Source organism: Ornithodoros turicata, chromosome 2 (assembly GCF_037126465.1).
Source record: "Ornithodoros turicata isolate Travis chromosome 2, ASM3712646v1, whole genome shotgun sequence".
NCBI classification, from domain to species: domain Eukaryota; kingdom Metazoa; phylum Arthropoda; class Arachnida; order Ixodida; family Argasidae; genus Ornithodoros; species Ornithodoros turicata.
The window spans coordinates 56,460,331-56,480,253 of record NC_088202.1 but is presented as its reverse complement, the minus strand read 5'-3'; the positions used below and the strand labels follow the sequence as shown (position 1 = coordinate 56,480,253).

Below are 19,923 nucleotides of genomic sequence, written 5' to 3'. Positions count from 1 at the left end.
TCCATAGAGAGTCAAAAGAATTTCATATGATTTTCCTAATTGTATTTCTAATGAGGAATATCAAAAGATTATCTATTGACTTCCAATTGAAATGCAAAGGTCATGTGTTGCGTCGCTTATACATAGTCTGACTAGTCTGACTCCATACTTGTCGATTACGCTATTTCTTTGCGATCCCATGAATAGATATACGCACGTGAAAACTAACTTTCCTACGGAGGAAAATTTCCATAAACACAGAGAGACAGATAAAATCTGACAACTTAGGTTTTTATGAGCGCCTGTTGTTGTTGTTTTTTTCTTTCTCTGTCGTCATAATTTTGAGCAATAAACAATTGGAGTCATGTAGCCAAATGTGCCGTCCACAAGGCAACACTTCCTGGGCAGTTCTTTATATACTGTCAGAATGGGTTGCACATCCCAAGCAGCACAATGTACTGAAAGTCGAGTGCAATAGGGGTGGACGGTATGTGTCTTATCGATGTTCCTTAGTTTCACGGGTCTGTTCAAGGCCTTCCACCTACCCGTCCACCCCTATTGCACCCGACTTTCAGTACATTTTGCTGCTTGGGATCATGCCTGCGATTAGCAAGTGTCATTGACACAGTCAAATGTTGAAAGACAAGGTCAATGTGCACTGGTTAGGGAAAGGAAAGGGGGAAAGGAAGTCTCTTTTGTTGTGCATGAGAATGCACTGCAATGAACTGCGACAATAAGATCAAAAATGGTTTTCAAACAGTTAATTATAAACTAAAAAGTACTTAAAGACTTTTTATCGGAACTGAAAATATAAATATTTTTTACTATATTATAATTATTTTGGAGGGATACGCATGGGGATACGAAAGCCGTCCCGATCGGACGGCTGCATATGCGTGGCTGAATCAGTCCTCTCCGGCGCCATCTTTGTTTTGGTGTTTGGTGCGATCGGTGGGCTCGCAGTTCGCATGGTTTGCACGTGAGAAAACTGTTCTTCGCACGCGTGCCGTTTCTCAGAATGTGTTCTATGAGATGGATTGCAAAGCAGCATTGGAATATTTTGCCGGTAAGGACTATAGCGGAACCCAGAGTAGGAGCAAGTCTTCTCACAGAATCGAAAAAATCAAGATGGCATCGAAAGCCAGCGCTGCCGTATCCTCGTTGCGGGCTGGAGAGAAGAAGAACCTGCGATTGCGGACCAAATTTCGGTGAGCTTATGTATGTGTGAATGAATTTCCTGTCTTGTCGACGCCAGTATGGTCGCTCTAATAAAAGTAATCACTCTTCCCAGTGTTACAACGTAGAAGACGACGTTGGGGGAACTGGGACGTGCCGCAACACGCTAGCAAGCAGTACCTGCTCGGGAAGAAGAGGACACAAGTTGCAGTGTAGGCCGCGACTTTTCGTTGATGTGTGCGAGTGTGTGTCTATGTTGACATCAACGAAGGAACCTCTCTGACACTATTCGCACAGTAAGGCGCACAGCAGCTAGCCAGGTGAGTGTGAAATTTTAGGGTTTAACGAGGTCTGGTTTATTAATTAGCAGGTGTCGGCATATAATGATCACAACCTAACTTCGTCCTTAATCATATGCTTTCAAACTCGTGCAATGAGATCTGCCTTTTAACTCTGCAACCTTGCACGTTTTTCTCTATGTAACAGATCTGTTGTTTTCTTGCCTGGACGTGCGTCGTGTGTGCAGAAAAAGGAAAACCAGGAGTTGAAGTGCCAGCTGGACACCTCGCAGAACACAATCGGTATGTGTTGTGGATGCAGCATACAACTGTAGCGACATGTAGTGTATAAAAACTAGTACGCAGACTTGGACAAAGTATAGCCAGCAGCTTTATGTCTGAAGAGCGTGATGAAAACCAAAAGGGAAAAAAAACAGAATGTGATATCGCGTGCTCGTTCGCTATCACAGTGATGATGACGATGTAGATGTCGGCACCTCTAGAAATATTCAACATTCCCCGGCCACCAATGGACGACTCAGTTGTCGACCTTGCTCGGTGCTTCCAAGTGGTAGAGGTTCCTCGTTGCTATTCCTTTGATGACGCCCTTTGTAGTCCTGACTGTGCAGGATCTAACGCCGCCATCGTTTCCTCGGTTTATGGCCTCTACTTGCCCCATCTTCCATAGCAGTCGAGGCTTCTTGCTGCCCACCAGTACTATCTCGCCAACCTCGAACTCTTTCCCACGTCGGGATGATGTCAGATGCGCTGATCGAAGTTCGCCGAGGTACTCTTTTCTCCAGGCAAGCCATAGTTCTCGTAACATCTCCTGTCGGGTCTTCCATACATCAGTGAGATGCGCTGTGCCTCGGTTTTCCACTGGCGGAAGTGCTGTCAGCCGTCGGCCTGTTAGAAACAACGCAGGTGACAAAGGGGTTGGCTCGTTGAACTCACTGTAAGTATATGTCAGTGGTCTCGAATTTATGACCGCCTCCACTTCCGTAAGTATAGTCGCCACCTCGTCGAACTCAAGGAACCTTCTTCCGATCGTTTTCCTGATCGCTTGCTTGATGGATCGTATCATGCGCTCGTAGAAACCACCCCACCAGGGAGCAGCGACGGGGATGAACTTCCAACTAATGCCACTGCAGGCGAGATAGTCTTCGACTTCTTGGCCCTTGATGACGTGCCAAAGCTTCTTCAGCTCTCTGTTGCTTCGTTTGAACGTGGGGGCGTTGTCGCTGTAGACAGTGTTGCACAGACCTCTTCGCGAAGCAAACCTTCTGAAGCAACGCAGGAAGCTGTCGGTCTTCATGCTGGTTACCAGTTCTAAATGAACTGCTCTCGTTGTGGCGCATGTGAACACTGCTATATAGGACTTCATCGGGTTCTCCGGTCCTTTTACTAGCAGCGGTCCTGCAAAATCTATCCCAATGTTAGAAAAGGGGCTTGCTTCCGTGATACGGTCCTGAGGCAGGGGAGGCGTAACCTCACAACCGTGCCTTCCTTCGAAACGCTTGCATACCGTACAGGTTCGGAGCACCCGTTTTACGAGCTGTCTTCCTCTTGAAATCCAGACTTTATTCCGTACTTCCATTAAGGTATCGTGTGTCCCTGCGTGCAGGACTGTTCTGTGTGCTTGCCACACAATTAGCTCCGTGTAGTAAGAGTCATTTGGTAGGATGACCGGGTGCTTCTCTTCGTACGTCGATCTTGATTTCTGAAGCCTGCCGGTGAGCCTCATTATCCCGTTCTCGTCTAGGTATGGTGAATACTGGTACAGGAAGCTCGATCGCTTCAGGGACATGCCCTTACGTAACCTTTCTTGATCATGTGCAAAGCTTGATGCTTGGACCGTTCTGATCCAATACCTTGCAGCCGCTGACATCTCTTCAGCCGTTAGCTGACCTTTCATCCTCGATGCTTCGCTGCAGTTGTAGACGAAGCGCATCGCCCATGCCGTCACTCGGTGTAACTTCGTTATGCTACTGTAATTCTTAGCATCAGTGATAGGCTCTATTGATGGTGTGTCAACTGATGCAACTTTACACACAACTTTCTCTTCTGTAGCTTCTACGGTAACGCTCGTCACGTCTTGCTTCTTTGGCCATTTTTGTTCATCTTTAGTGATCCAGCTTGGACCCTTCCACCACAGTTCGCGCCGGCGTAGCTGTTGCACAGAAATACCTCGCGTGAGAAGGTCCGCTGGGTTATCTTCAGCAGGACAATAACGCCACTGGCTCGTTGATGTGTGCTCGCGTACTTGTAGCACTCTTGTCTTTACAAACTCTTTCCACTTGTCAGGATTGCCCTTTATCCATGGCAAGGCGATGGTTGAATCCGTCCACAGTACGGCATTATCGATGGTTTTGATGTCCGCTAGACTTCTCGTTATGAACGCGAGTAGCCTTGCTGCTACCACTGCCGCCATGAGCTCCAACCTCGGCAAAGTTATAGCTTTAAGAGGTGACACCCTTGCCTTCGCCAGGAAGAGGGCCGATTTAACTTCCAACGGGCCGTGTAGGACGACGTATGCCACTGTGCCATAGGCACGTGGACTGGCATCGGCAAATACATGCAGCTCCGCTCGTGTGGTTTCCGTCCATTTGCCATACATTCTCGGTACTTCAACAAGCGCAGCTTGTTCAATTTGCCCATACCAATCGTCCCATCGTTGCTTTAATTTGCTGGACCGTCGTTGCTCGGCTGGTGCATTTTTATGTCCTATAATTCTCCGGAAGCTTCCTGCCGAACTCGTTACTACTTATCACAAGAAAATGCTCAAGAGCAAAGGAATTAGCAGCAGGACCCCTGCACAGCAGTCTCCCACTGGCGCCGGCACCACGGCTGATCCTTCGCCTTCTGTAACCGACTATAGACAGGCACTGGAGGACTTGATGACTTTAATCCGCCTTAGAGCGGAGTCACAAGAGCTTGCTCAAGGTACCCTAAAATCCGTCGAGGAATCGTCCACATCTGCAAGAAAGGCGCATGGCCCGCCGATAAAGGAGCCCTGTGTGTTCTGTGAATCAGAGCAGCATGACGCGATTGACTGCGATGGGAGCATGACACTGCAAGAGAAGCGGAGCAAGTTAATGTCCGCACATCGATGTCTTCGGTGTACAAAGAGAAACCACATATCAAGTCGCTGCAGATCGAGATTAGTCTGCAAGACGTGTTCACGACGGCACGCGACAACGCTATGTGATCCAGATCGTCTTCCAACCAACGACAGACATAAGCAAGCATCACACGGGGTTACAGGAATGACTATGAATATGGCCGTTTCCGATAGCGTTCATCTCAATTCAGAAGCAACCATGACAATGGGCACCATTGGAACTAGCGTCGTGAATGCCAGGAAGCTTGTATTGCTACAGACCATTATGGCCACGGTTGAAGGGAAACAGCGGAGTCGAAGAGCGAGAGTTTTATTCGACACCGGCAGCCAGCGTAGTTTTATCACAGTCAAGCTGTCTGGTCTGTTGGAATGCGACCACCTGGGCTATGAAGACTTAACAGTGACCGGTTTCGGTGGTCACCCAACGTCAAGGTCGTTCAAGAAGGTTCAAGTGTGGCTTCGTCTCCTCAACGGCCAACGCCAAGCTATCGAAGCGTTAGAGACAGACCAGATTTGCTAGCAGCGCATCCCAGCAATGCCCAAGAGCGAGCTCCGGAAAATAGTACGAAGAGTTCGTATCGCCACCGATGACCATATTGACGACGGCGATGAAACAGTGGGAGTTTTGGTAGGAGCCGATCACTACTGGGAGCTAAGTGACGGCACAATACACCGGTTAAGCTCGCGCTTTGCCGCAATGAACACAAAGCTGGGTTGGGTGGTGAGTGGACACGCAGGATCCGATGTTGAGGACGGTGTCGCTTCCCATGAGGACGCTATCACTTCCCATGTGTCAGTTTTGCGAACGTCTGTCGAGGAGTGCGCAGCTGACGAACTCATGCGAAAGTTCTGGGAGATCGAGAATTTAGGATTGGAACATACCGAGGCCAAGCAAGCTGACGAGACGTCCGTTCTGGATGACTTTCAGAGAGGAATCAAGCTTATAGACGGTCACTATCAAGTTCGGCTGCCATGGCAGCAAGACACGGAACTGGATGATAACAAGAGAAATGCAATGAGTAGATTGAAGCGGCTTGTGCAACATCTCCAGCAAGATCAACACAAGCTTGAGATGTACGACAACGCAATAAGGCAGTACTTGCGTGATGGCTCAGCAGAGAAGGTTCCTGAAGTGTCAACGGTAGACAAGCGAACGACAGTATTTTACCTGCCTCATCATGCCGTGATTCGCGAAGATAGAGTTACAACCAAGTGTCGCATAGTATTTGACGCGTCGTCGCATGGACGCGGAAGCAAAAGTCTAAACGACGCCCTTCATGCTGGCCCGAATCTAAACCCCGACATACTTACCCTGCTGCTTCAGTTTCGTTGTCACGAAGTCGCTATGACCGCGGATATTGAAAAGGCTTTCTGCAAATTCGAATCGCCCCGGACGATCGCGACGCACTCAGGTTTCTATGGTTCAAGAATATACCCAGACGCGACAACTGCGAGACAGACATGGAAACTTGGAGGATGACACGAGTGACCTTTGGCACGAAACCGAGCACATTTTTACTTGCTGCCACGTTACAGCATCACTTCAAAGTTATGGCAGCAGAGTATCCGCAGATATGTGCGAAGATCAAAGATTCTATCTACGTAGATGACCTGCTGACAGGAGCTGACACAGAAGAAGCAGCCAAGATTCTATACGCGGAGGCTAAAACGCTTTTTCAAAGGGGATCAATGAACATTAGAAAATGGGCATCAAACAGTGCTAAACTCAGGAATTTGTTCGAGACAGACCCCGATGAAGTATCGCCTTATACAAAGGACTCAAAGGAGATCAAGGTTTTGGGAGTCAAGTGGAACACTGAAAAGGATGTCATTTCGCTCAGTCACAAAACACAGGTCAAGCAAACTGAATGTGTGTCAAAACGGCAAGCATTGCAGTTACTCCAAAGGGTGTTTGATCCTTTGGGGCTTCTGGTGCCTTACACCATCACTGCCAAGATTCTCATGCAAGACATATGGCTGGAGCAAATCGAATGGGACAGTGTACTATCCAGCAAATTAAAGCAACGATGGGACGATTGGTATGGGCAAATTGAACAAGCTGCGCTTGTTGAAGTACCGAGAATGTATGGCAAATGGACGGAAACCACACGAGCGGAGCTGCATGTATTTGCCGATGCCAGTCCACGTGCCTATGGCACAGTGGCATACGTCGTCCTACACGGCCCGTTGGAAGTTAAATCGGCCCTCTTCCTGGCGAAGGCAAGGGTGTCACCTCTTAAAGCTATAACTTTGCCGAGGTTGGAGCTCATGGCGGCAGTGGCAGCAGCAAGGCTACTCGCGTTCATAACGAGAAGTCTAGCGGACATCAAAACCATCGATAATGCCGTACTGTGGACGGATTCAACCATCGCCTTGTCATGGATAAAAGGCAATCCTGACAAGTGGAAAGAGTTTGTAAAGACAAGAGTGCTACAAGTACGCGAGCACACATCAAGGAGCCAGTGGCGTCATTGTCCTGCTGAAGATAACCCAGCGGACCTTCTCACGCGAGGTATTTCTGTGCAACAGCTACGCCGGCGCGAACTGTGGTGGAAGGGTCCAAGCTGGATCACTAAAGATGAACAAAAATGGCCAAAGAAGCAAGACGTGACGAGCGTTACCGTAGAAGGTACAGAAGAGAAAGTTGTGTGTAAAGTTGCATCAGTTGACACACCATCAATAGAGCCTATCACTGATGCTAAGAATTACAGTAGCATAACGAAGTTACACCGAGTGACGGCATGGGCGATGCGCTTCGTCTACAACTGCAGCGAAGCATCGAGGATGAAAGGTCAGCTAACGGCTGAAGAGATGTCAGCGGCTGCAAGGTATTGGATCAGAACGGTCCAAGCATCAAGCTTTGCACATGATCAAGAAAGGTTACGTAAGGGCATGTCCCTGAAGCGATCGAGCTTCCTGTACCAGTATTCACCATACCTAGACGAGAACGGGATAATGAGGCTCACCGGCAGGCTTCAGAAATCAAGATCGACGTACGAAGAGAAGCACCCGGTCATCCTACCAAATGACTCTTACTACACGGAGCTAATTGTGTGGCAAGCACACAGAACAGTCCTGCACGCAGGGACACACGATACCTTAATGGAAGTACGGAATAAAGTCTGGATTTCAAGAGGAAGACAGCTCGTAAAACGGGTGCTCCGAACCTGTACGGTATGCAAGCGTTTCGAAGGAAGGCACGGTTGTGAGGTTACGCCTCCCCTGCCTCAGGACCGTATCACGGAAGCAAGCCCCTTTTCTAATATTGGGATAGATTTTGCAGGACCGCTGCTAGTAAAAGGACCGGAGAACCCGATGAAGTCCTATATAGCAGTGTTCACATGCGCCACAACGAGAGCAGTTCATTTAGAACTGGTAACCAGCATGAAGACCGACAGCTTCCTGCGTTGCTTCAGAAGGTTTGCTTCGCGAAGAGGTCTGTGCAACACTGTCTACAGCGACAACGCCCCCACGTTCAAACGAAGCAACAGAGAGCTGAAGAAGCTTTGGCACGTCATCAAGGGCCAAGAAGTCGAAGACTATCTCGCCTGCAGTGGCATTAGTTGGAAGTTCATCCCCGTCGCTGCTCCCTGGTGGGGTGGTTTCTACGAGCGCATGATACGATCCATCAAGCAAGCGATCAGGAAAACGATCGGAAGAAGGTTCCTTGAGTTCGACGAGGTGGCGACTATACTTACGGAAATGGAGGCGGTCATAAATTCGAGACCACTGACATATACTTACAGTGAGTTCAACGAGCCAACCCCTTTGTCACCTGCGTTGTTTCTAACAGGCCGACGGCTGACAGCACTTCCGCCAGTGGAAAACCGAGGCACAGCGCATCTCACTGATGTATGGAAGACCCGACAGGAGATGTTACGAGAACTATGGCTTGCCTGGAGAAAAGAGTACCTCGGCGAACTTCGATCAGCGCATCTGACATCATCCCGACGTGGGAAAGAGTTCGAGGTTGGCGAGGTAGTACTGGTGGGCAGCAAGAAGCCTCGACTGCTATGGAAGATGGGGCAAGTAGAGGCCATAAACCGAGGAAACGATGGCAGCGTTAGATCCTGCACAGTCAGGACTACAAAGGGCGTCATCAAAGGAATAGCAACGAGGAACCTCTACCACTTGGAAGCACCGAGCAAGGTCGACAACTGAGTCGTCCATTGGTGGCCGGGGAATGTTGAATATTTCTAGAGGTGCCGACATCTACATCGTCATCATCACTGTGATAGCGAACGAGCACGCGATATCACATTCTGTTTTTTTTTCCTTTTGGTTTTCATCACGCTCTTCAGACATAAAGCTGCTGGCTATACTTTGTCCAAGTCTACGTACTAGTTTTTATATGGCTTTTGAATTATCCTCACAGGTGCAGCCGGGATTGTGAACACATTGTGGAGCTCTCCAGCCTCAAGTCCAGGACCAAGAATTTTCATTTCGTGTGACAAAGGTACATTACATCCATTAACATACTGAGTCATAACCTGTTCTCGACATGTAGGTATTATAAAAGTTGTCAGGTATGGGATTGCAGTTTTGTAATTTAGCTATGTTATATGCGTGAGTTATACTGTGCTGTTTCTGAGTTGAAGAAATTTCTGATGAAACTGGTACACAGTAAGTTCGGTGCCATACAGTAATTCGTGACTACTTGTGCACATGGTAGTCATGAACTAAGGTCACATACTGAGAATGTTACTTCGGTCAAACCGCCGTGACCTTCAAAACCCTGCATACATCAGAAGCGCTCCACTTCAGGATGCTGCTTACAAATGGTGTTTAATTTTATGCGATACTACAAATGCAGTTTTTGCAGGTGTAAGCAAATATTTTGTGTGAGGTAGTATAGACGTGGAAGCAAATCTTTTGTGTGAGATAGCATAGAACTGCCAGACAGCTACTTAATTAAAATGCATTAATTAGATTTACTGAACTACATTGATAAATTAAATTGGGTCTTTTTCGGCTGTACCGAGATCAGCAGAATGTGAGGCAATTCTTGTTCATTGGACCACGTCACGAGTATTATTTATGGCGCGAATTTTCTTTTACAGTGCCGAAAGCAAGGCAAAACGGTGGAAGAAGTGCAGGTACTACACTACCAGTTCTTTTTGAGAGCCAAGTGCTTCGACAAAAATTTGCGCCTGATTGGTGTAACAGCTGGCTGCGGTCCAGATATGTAGCAATGCCGTTGAGAGTCAAACTGCAATCAGCTCGATCAAGCAGTCATTTCAAATTTTGGGAAATTTAATCAACACAAGACCATTTGATATACGTGGAGGTTGAGCCTCCATTTTGTGTACGTGTTCGACTGAGCCCAAGTACATTAGTTGCAGAATTTCGGAAAAATTGGCTTAGTTTAAACAAGGACTGCCTCCTTTATGCTATCATGGATTTGCCGAAAAAGTTTGAATGAGAAAATATTGATGAATTTTCATTTCACATCTAGTGGTTTGGTATATATATATCTCACTAAATAGCAAGTCTGCTTGGACGTAGAATCCACCTGCAAACACTGCATCAATGCTCTCATCATAGGTTTTAGATCAACCGCTGTACCGAAGGAAAATAATCCTGTTTTTTGCATGTTTTGTATCCATGTTTGTGTTTCCATTTTAAAATGCATGCAGTATGCAGCTCACTTTTTGTATTTTAGTTTTCTATAGCACCAAGAGTGGATGTCTGTCATGTCTAGAACGTCATTTCTAGACTTGAGGTAATATTTGTGAATATAGGTTGCAATCATTGTCATTTTTATGTATGTACATGCGCTTTGTCTTTTCAGGAGAGACATGTGGAAGATACCCTTTTGCATCAGATACTCAACTGAAGAGGAGCCGCCCCCCCCCCCTTGTTGCTCTCAATGGAACCAAAAGTAGTATAAATAAAAAGCTTGTTCCTCATATGCCTGTTTTATGTGCTTGCATGCAACATTTATGGCGCTGAAAGCACACGGCACACCTCTAAAGGAATTCTAAAGAAAAGCGATAGAAACTCTCTCATTAGTAGCTCATTGGAGTTTCTATAGAATTACGGTGGCCAATATTCCGTAAGAACTCAGTAGGGACACGTCAGGATCTCATTAGAATTTCTATAGACTCTCTATAGAGTATTTAACGTGTCTATAGAGTCAATACAATAGAGTTTCTTTAGAAAATCATTTCACATTTTTGTAAGGGGAATGTGCATGTTTGATTTGGGCAGTGCAGAAGCTGTCGTGTTACCTTTCGGGATCAAGATTCGTAATCGAAACCGACCACTGCCCATTAACTTGGCTGCAAAACATGTCATCAAAGAACGGACGTCTGCTCCGTTGGAGCCTATTCGAGCATTACAGCCCTATAACTTTGAAATCAGGTATAAAAAGGGAAGCGAAAATGGGAATGCTGATGGGCTCAGCCGTTGTTTCTAGCTGCATAAATGAGCTCTTCAGATGCGTCTATACTTTTAAATAGCAGTACTGTGATCAATTACTTGATTTCTTTAGTTACGTTTGTTTCGTTGTAGAAAGGTCTGGCTCAAGCAACGACGAAGGTGAAATATCTCACTTGAAGAGTTGGCTAGAACCCATACAAAAGGGGCTAATTACTGATTTTGGGATAGCTCGAGCGAGAACAAGAATTGCCCTATAGAATGGAAGTCTGGCACACTATATGGGAGAGCCAGCATTAGTCTGTGCCGGGGTTGTGTCTCGGGGTTGTTTGTTCTGTCACTGTGCTTCCTTTGTTATCACGTTGAGCCACAGATTGGAAGACAGGGCCATTTGCTAGGCAGAGGTCTCATCAACACCAGCGAGGGTATTACTGCAGACCAGGCGCAGCACGGCAGAGCTTTTTCGCACAAGAGAGCTTCAGAGCTTCAGCTTCACAGCTCGACTTCTTGAAGCATGGTCATCTTCGAAGGAAATGCCAGATATCCACTTGAGATCCACCAGTACCTTCGCCGTCAAAGATCAATTGTCTGCTGCCAGTTGAAGATGAAAGGAACCGAGCTGTGCGGTGCGTGAGAACCACGTTGACCTTGCGCACCCAAAGGCTTTATATAGCATTGGGCACTACAGCCCATCTCTCTCATTTCTACTCTGACATCATGTGAATGCTACGTCTCTATCTTCCCTCGCTGAGTCTCCTTCGGCCTGCTACCACACCCGGAGTCGTAACAATCCTTAAAGGGACCGAAAAGTGAATATAAACCTATCGAAACTTTATGTTCAGCGAAAAGCTTGAACCTTCAAAAGTTCAAATGTCAAAGAACTCCGCTGAAATCGCTGTAGTTTTTCTGTAATCGAATTTTCCATAATCGCATGTCCAGGGACCTAGTAGGAAACCGAGCAGTCTGTCAACAATGGCATGACCCCGCGCCATCTGTCGAGGACGCATGTAATACGCGCACTTCCGGGCGCTAATCCGGCGAAAACGAAAATGGCAGTGGGCATTTGTGACCGCTTTCTACGTCGAGAATGCCGACCCTCTTGGACATAAGTGCGCTGGAATTCCGCATTCGAGAACTGCCACTCACACAGAACTGTTGTTCGTGCGTTAGCGTGCTGGAAAGTGTGTTCTTCGCAGCAGAAGATTCCTCGTCCAGAGATTAATCGGAGTCACATTCGTCCTCAGGAGTAGCTCACCGTGCCGTGAACATGGACTGCTTTGTGAAATTTTCATGTATCAGGGAGAAGCACTTATGTAAGCCGAAACAAGCGCTGTTTTTTCGTCGTGCAGGTGTTCATGTGTGAAATGCAAACCGACGGATACTACGGTGGATACTACGGTTTTTGCTGCCGAGAGGTAGAGAATGCGTGTGAAAAGCAGACAGACTATTGCATCAGAACTAACGAATATTCCGAAATACTGTGCTTTGACACCGAAGTACTGCCAGTGTCTTTTACATACATCCGAGAAACCGAAGAGCATGGCAACGTACACGGCAGCGCCATGTGGTCTTTACGCGCTACTTGAACGGCAAACTGGACGGAAAACCCTTATTTCTGCAGGAAATTCCGTTTTACCACCCGCTGGCGATTCACAAGGATATGGGGTGCTCCGTGAAAATACAATAGAAAATACTCCACTGGATCTCGATCTGCGTCATGCATGCTATTAGGGATGCTTTCCCATCAGTGCGCACACCTGTAGAACTGTTGTCAGCACATTTTCATTTCTTGTTTGCTGCAAGTTTTTCTCATTGCTTTTTCTTTGCTGTCACAGCATATTATAATTACTAGTTTGTACCTGGAAGGTTAAGTAACCTGTGGGCATAGATGTATTTGTAGGTTATACTCATGTCTCACTTGTATATGTGAGGAGTAAGTAAGACAATTTTCATCAGTGTCATTCAGCTGAATTGTGTTCATAACCTTTTAGTATACTTCTTAGTGACCACGTTTCCAAATGTCAACTAATAATTGAACCAAGATTGGGATTTAACACTTAATTAACTCTGTTTTGCTAAACGGAGTACTTGTAACTGATTCATTATCACGTCGCCAACAAACATTTGTAAAGAAGGACTTGAGGGCTGACTTCAACTATTATTAACCCTTGATCTGGGTTCAAAGTTAACAATGCACCATTGCTGTGCATAGTACTCCAAAATGGCTAAATAATTTATTGCATAAGTTCTCTGTTACTGTAATTGAGATGTACTCTTGTAAAGTACTTTTGACAGCCCTGCAAATTGAAACTGGCTTCACTGTACACTACAAATGCATCGTAACATTTAATTGAAATATAATATAAGAGCAGAAGCAACGTTTTGTCCCAATTCAAACTATATCTTTCTTTTTTATTGTCCAGGGATTTAGGAAATAGAGTAGGACTTCCTGCCCTCTGATGTTTTGACGTACTTGAACGTACAGTTGTAAAACCTACAACAAAATAAACAAGAGAAGTATAAACAGTTTCGTCTTTCCCTTTTGAATTTAACAAGCTAGTTATATTTTACCATTTGTTCACTTTTGTATTCTCTGTTGGTGAAAAGATTACAGGAAAAATGATGCTGCAGATAAAAAAAAACTGTCATCTTGATGAAGATCAGAACATTTCTTCAGGCATGCTAAGTGAGACAAAATAAATGTACAATGAAGGTTGTACAAAAACAGCAAATCTCCGTCGACGATAACTTTATATATGTGGATGTTACCACATCGTGTAGTTTCCACCCAAAAGTAGGACTAGGCAAGGTTGTTTGGAAGGTTGTTGGGATGTTGATGTGCTATACCGTTAGAGCACATCAATATAGATGAGGGGCAAACACAGTAGACAGCGTAATGGCTGCAAACTCAAGTGAAGATTTATTCAACAGAATAAGAAACAGAAAGCATGAGCAGAGAAAGGCTGTGCCCATGCAGTGTATGGTGAACCATATTCATTTCTGAGAAGGTAGGATCGGAAGAGCAATAAAGAGAAATGACAGTTGCGTCCGAGATAGGGGAACTCTGCAAATTTTGGGACCAATATGATGTGGTAACCTTGCATGGCTCACTGCAGCTCTGACACACATTGAACAATTCCAGTAGTTGCGGCTTCAAAGACAATGAACGTTTGCTGTTGCACTGGGTATTCAAGTGTAGAGGATGCATCTCTAGAAAATTAATTAGTGTTCCTTAGTCATAAAGTCATAACTCCATCTCAACAGGAACTATTCTCGTACCCTTCAAACAAGCTAGTAGTTCCCATCGGTTTCTTCTCCTCTTGTTGGCGTCATACTAATGTTCTGCACCTGTCCAAAGACTAAAAAAAGAAAAAAATGTCACAAAGTCTGCAACACGTAACAAATCTACTGCTTCCATCTGTGGACTTGGCATACCTGCTTTCAGTTATTTCTGTCATGTCAACTTGAGTGCCTGGATCACACATACGAAGCAGTCTTGCGCCACTTCAACACTGGAAGGCCCCTAAAATTAAATTTGTTGATGTTGACAAAGTTGAGTACGGGACAAGTAGGATAACATAAGTTAAATGGAATACGTCGTCGCTATATTATAACTTATACGTGTGTGACGCCTGTACATACCTAAGACGTTGTGTTGAACTCGTCACCTCGGTGAAGCAAAATCACTGGATACTGAGCATCAGTGTGCTTCGGACGTCTTCGCAATTCGCCTTCTACGGCATCTTCGTAGTCATCGGCAGCAAAATGAGCTCAGCACATACCACACGATTGCTACATCTAATAACCGAGTGCTTTGAACCACATTCGTTTTTGCGCACTCTCCTGTTGAATCTTGTGGTAGAACCGCCTGCCGCCGATGGTGAACGAACATGATTTTTGCATCCCCGAACACAAAAACCACACCACCCATATGTAGGTCTCTGGAATAATTGACACAACAACCACGAACGTGTCATTCACTTCTCTTCGCGCGACCAACACGACCGCCCACGACGTAAACAATAAACGCGATACACAGACGACCTTGCAGTTGGCACGGCGGATCGTAGCTCGTAGCGGCGAAGTAGCTGAATCCTTTATTAACGTAAAAGCTATGGAAGTGAGCGTCATTTTTAAAATAGTGTTCAGCTGTACGATAATGTGCGCCAGCTTTGTTCTCTACAAAATTAGCTCTCACGTGGTAAGGGTTGACCAATCCCTGGGAGCCCTGGACCTGAAACCCAAGTTGCTCTTTTTCGCCGTTCGCTGGCAGCACCGTCCATGTTCCGGCAATCTTCAAAATATTTATACGTAAAAAATATGCCGAATTGAGAAGTAATGCTTTCTGTGTCTTATCAAACAACGATGTTGTGCACGACAGTGGGCAAAAATATGGGGGTTATTTTTAACTTTTCGGTCCCTTTAAGCCGAGGATCACGGAAGTGTGCCGTGGAATCCCCGCGGCCACGTTGCGGAGGGCAATGGAGGACACAATTAAGAGATGCATGTTTTGTGTGACTGAGGAAGGCGACCTTTTCGAACACCTGCTCTGAATGTACATAGTATTGTTTCGGTCATGTTAAAATACCTGTGCAATGTTCTGTAAAATAAGCTGAATGAAAAAGAAGGCATACTATTTTTATCTACTCGTTTAATTCTTTGTTTGCTTGAACAAACTTCGGTTGCCAGTTTGAAAAGAAAAAAAAGACGATGGCTTGGTTAATAGCGTTTCCTGCTTCCATTCCCAAGGTCGCGTGCTCTGAACGCGGGCGGAGACGCAAGCAATTTGTTTGAAGGCACGGATTGCTTAGGCATGCCGTCTCCTGGTGTGATTTACATTCGATCTTCCGTGTGTAAGATTCCACCCACGCTAGAGAACTTCAAGTGGGCAAAATTAATTCACAGGCCGACTACCGTGGCGTCGGTCATGATCACCGTTGTCCCCCCTATAGTCATAAACCCCCCAATTATTACTGTTATACATGCTCGCTTGCTTCCTTCCTTTCTTGCTTGCCCTGTGCAACATCTAGGACAAGCATCGTACCTACTGTCTCTTCGTTGGAAAAGACATAACTTGTGCTACAACGCAGAGAGTGGGTGCAAATGAAAAGGTGTAAAAGAGCGGCTTCATAAATTTCATAGCCCACAGTTTTTCTTTCTTTCTCGTTGATTTAATAATCTCGCGCTCGTGGTTCAAGGTAAGCCGTGAGCAGTTATCTTCCGCTTCCCGTGTATTGTGTCGTTTCACGCCTAAAAAACAAAGAATCAAGAGATAAAGCGCCGCAGTGACCTTGCTGGTGACCCCACACCCGTGACAGATAACAGCATCGGCGGAACGGACGGCATCAATGCTTGTTCGTCAAGCGGCCGTGAGAAAGCGCTCCAATGAAGTGCTCTTTTCGCGCGACGGAAACTGATTCCGTCGTGGTTTCGGAACTCCGGGCCGTTTATGCTGGCCCGGGAAAAAAAGATTCGTATGAGCTAGAGAGTTGCAACACACTGCATTCGCTTTCTCATGTCAACGCCCACAACTTCACAGTTGACATCTCCGGTGTGATCCTCCTAATTAAAAATTTAGAAAATTAAATTAATTAATTAATCAGTTAATTGCGCGACAAAAAATACTATTAAATGCTCCAGGTCACTTGTAACACTATGCACTTGGTTTCATTATTCTGCGATGATTCAGCATTTTTTAAAGGTGGGGTCAATCTTAAATGGAACACCCTGTATACCGTGATAGTTCGTGTTTATTTATCATATGGCCCACTAGTTAGATCGCCGTGGAGCGTTTCGCCATTGTTTTTATTACATCTACTGAATTCTACTGAATTTTCTGATGCCGACCTCCTGAATTTCCACCTAAGTGACCTGGCAACACTGGGCCCTGCACGCGCCAGTTCCGTGACTGAAGACGGCGAGCTGTGCAGGAACTGTTCCCGGTATTTCCGTGGAGCTACTATCAGTTTACCCAATGAACTTTGATATCAAACAACGACAACTTTATTTTATGATTATGATTGAGGAGTTTCATCGAGAAGGGCGATACTCTGCCCCCTTGCTGGTGGTAATGTCGTGAAATGGAATAACGAGTCGCCTCACAGTGAGGACCGAAGTCCTACGATGTCCAAAAAAAGGTAAGAAGTGCTTAGAGGGCAGAACGTTCGTCGGCTGGATTTGGGCATGGATCAAGCTGGCCATTTTGAAAAAGTGCGGGGACGAGAGTACTGCTGACAAAGAGACCCTGAAAGTGTGGTTCGGGAAGGCTTGTAGTGTCGGCAATGCAGAAGGACGTGCTCTACATCTTCCAGGTCACCCCAGTGACGGCATCTGGAAGAGGCAACTTGCCTCGAGCTGTAACGCCACTGAGCATTTGATACTGACTATGTCTCTTGTAAAATCTTTAGCTGATCGAATTAATTACAACAACAAATAAACCCTTAATAGCGAATTAATTAAATTGCGGAGCAACAAATGTAATTCGATCCCTTTGGATGGAGAGACATGGTTCCGGCTATTCAAATACGCGGAATTGCCGTAGGTGCGACCACCATGCGGCATTCGCTCTGCTCACGTCTGGTACAAGGTAGACAGTGATGCACGATCAGAAGTCTTCTTTGCATGGACTATAACTTAAGTCCCTAACTAATATATGTCCTGGACGTGTATGGTAACGTAGGTGGAAAATTTTGCCACTCAAGACGTCAGCGTAATGCAGTGGAGCCTAGAACCTGTCGTGCCGTGATCGTTATTCTTCCTTTGTGTACTTTATTTTTTTTGTTACTTTTTATTTTTATTATTATTATATATATATTTTTTACGGAGGGGTAGGGATCAGAATTGAATATAGGCTCGGATTTGCGGCGTTGTTCAAGCGTCCGCTTGTACGGGACTATATGGCGGAGACATAGCGGGAAAACAGTAAGCCATGACAATGACGTGTCAATACGTAGAGCTGTGGAATAATTACCAGTAGTTTAGTTTCTATCACTGGTTTGAATCATCCACAATCCTTTGTCCTCGGCTGCCTCCCAACCATTTTAATAATGCACGCCTATTTCTCTCCTTGCCGGTTTGGTGTCGACGCCTGTGACACATGCCGGACGTCCGTCCAATGTTTTGCGCTTTCGAGAGGTATGGGCGTCGTTGAACCGACTGTGTAGCCCACGTGAACCATAAGGAAAAAGAAAAGGAAACCAATGGCCGGTGATCGGAGACGACAATTTAACTTCTACGCTAATTTATACGATGAGCAAACAAATGAAGTTTGGCGACTCCCCGCAGAAGTCAGAGAGGATGCACCTAGCGTGTGGTTTTATTTCTGTGTGCCGACGGTGCACTCGACACGAACTGCAGGAGGTGTGCAAAAGTACTGAAAATTATTAGGACCTCTTTGAGAACCTCTTGAGACCTTGGGGGAATTATCGGCGCCCAATATATCGGCCAGACAGCTACGTCATTTAGAACGCGGTTCAATAACCACAAATCTGACGCCGTCAAAAACAAACCTAATCTGCCAGTGTCACGTCACTTCAGTAAACACTCACTCGATCACCAACATATCTATTTTTATCCTACAGTCAGGCTTCCCTTCCCAGCGGTGCAGGGAACAGCGGGAATCTTATCTCATTCATAAATGCAAGTGTCAGATAAACCAAGACCTATGGATCCTTTCAACTATTCGTACCCTCCATTCTAAATCCTTCCACAATACATACTCTCTTTTGTGTTTTTTCAGGCTCGAGGGTACTTCCTCAAGATTCTGCTTGGTTGGTTCTTGTCACTAGAGCCCAGTCCCGTCGAAAGCAGCGCTGACTGCCGTGTCGTCAACCCCCATACCCATATGTGTTAATAACTCCCATTCTGACTTTTTGTGCTGATTCATTTTCGTGGAAAACCGCCCTCTTGAGAATAGAAAAAGCGTCGCATATTAAAATGAACAGAATGCAACAGGCTACGACAAAGGTTTTCAGTTAGATGTATAGAGACACTGCCGAGGAGACACACACACAAAATGCACACAGGAAGCATCAGAGTTAGCATTTAAAGCTTGTGTAAGCGCACTGGTTTGGTCTGATCTCAATCATGAAATCCCGTCCAGTGATCCGAGGATTCACCAGGAAAAAATCCCCAAATCCCGGGACTGTAAAAATGACCCGGGACTCCCAACACTTAATTCCAGTGTGCTGCTGACGAACATCATTTGAACTGTAACATGCCGTGATTTTGACAGCAATATTTTCGGTATTTCCTTTGGAAGCGGTTCCACAAAACGGTTAGATTTCTGACGCATAATTCAGATTGCACAGAGCCAGCGTCCATCACTGAAACTATAGCAAAGAGCTACGCATCTGTCAAAACCTAAACGAACGCGGGTGTCGGCGAATGACGCTGTACCGAGAAACATTACGTGTAACATCACGGCACCACTATTTTGTTATTCAAGAACCAACAATGGCCTCACCTAGGAAAAACCAGTAGAAGTTCCACAAAACGTGCTTTGATCCTTTGGAACCAAGACGCACAAACCGATGAAGCCGACGCCAGTGATTAGCTCTGCCTCGTACAGTGACAGGGAGGAGGATATGGATACAAAGGTCACATGACGGAGTTGCTCGCGCGCGCCGTGGCGTCTCTCAGCCTTGCATTGCTCGCTTCGCGTTTCTCCAAGCATCTCAGGCAGAAGTGGGCAAATGCCCTCATGATCTTTGCCCTCATCTGAATTTTCGTCCCACTTTTTGTTCTTCACTTCACTTCACCTCATTTTTTTCTGGAATTTTTTCCTCCCCTCACCTCCATATTTGGGGATAATTTTTTCCTCGCCCCACCTCACCTCAACCTCCTTTTTAGACTATTTTCTTTACTTCACCTCAACTCAATTTTAAAAAGAAAATATTCCTCACCTCACTTCACCGCAACCTTCTTTTAAAGTATCGTCCTCACCTCACCGCACCTCAACCTTATTCCTAAAATGTCTCCACCTCACCTCAC

At 45.8% G+C, this 19,923-nt stretch overlaps 1 protein-coding gene and 1 long non-coding RNA gene across 4 annotated transcripts in view; one reads left to right on the top strand and one right to left on the bottom strand.

Annotated features, from left to right (window-relative positions):
• Positions 1–19,505, bottom strand: part of LOC135385452 (uncharacterized) — a 99,365-nt gene extending 79,860 nt beyond the window's left edge. For 2 of the 3 annotated variants that reach the window (XM_064614769.1, XM_064614771.1), the window contains exon 1: positions 19,397–19,505. The gene's annotated coding sequence lies outside the window, so the exon portion shown is untranslated. The remainder of the gene's footprint in view (positions 1–19,396) is intronic. The other variant, XM_064614770.1, reaches the window with a different exon arrangement.
• LOC135383526 (uncharacterized) lies at positions 908–10,465 on the top strand. Its single transcript, XR_010419927.1, has 7 exons — positions 908–1,187; positions 1,271–1,475; positions 1,642–1,736; positions 8,930–9,010; positions 9,615–9,650; positions 10,217–10,276; positions 10,346–10,465. It is a non-coding gene; the product is annotated as an uncharacterized LOC135383526 (long non-coding RNA).
• Positions 19,506–19,923: the final 418 nt, after the last annotated feature.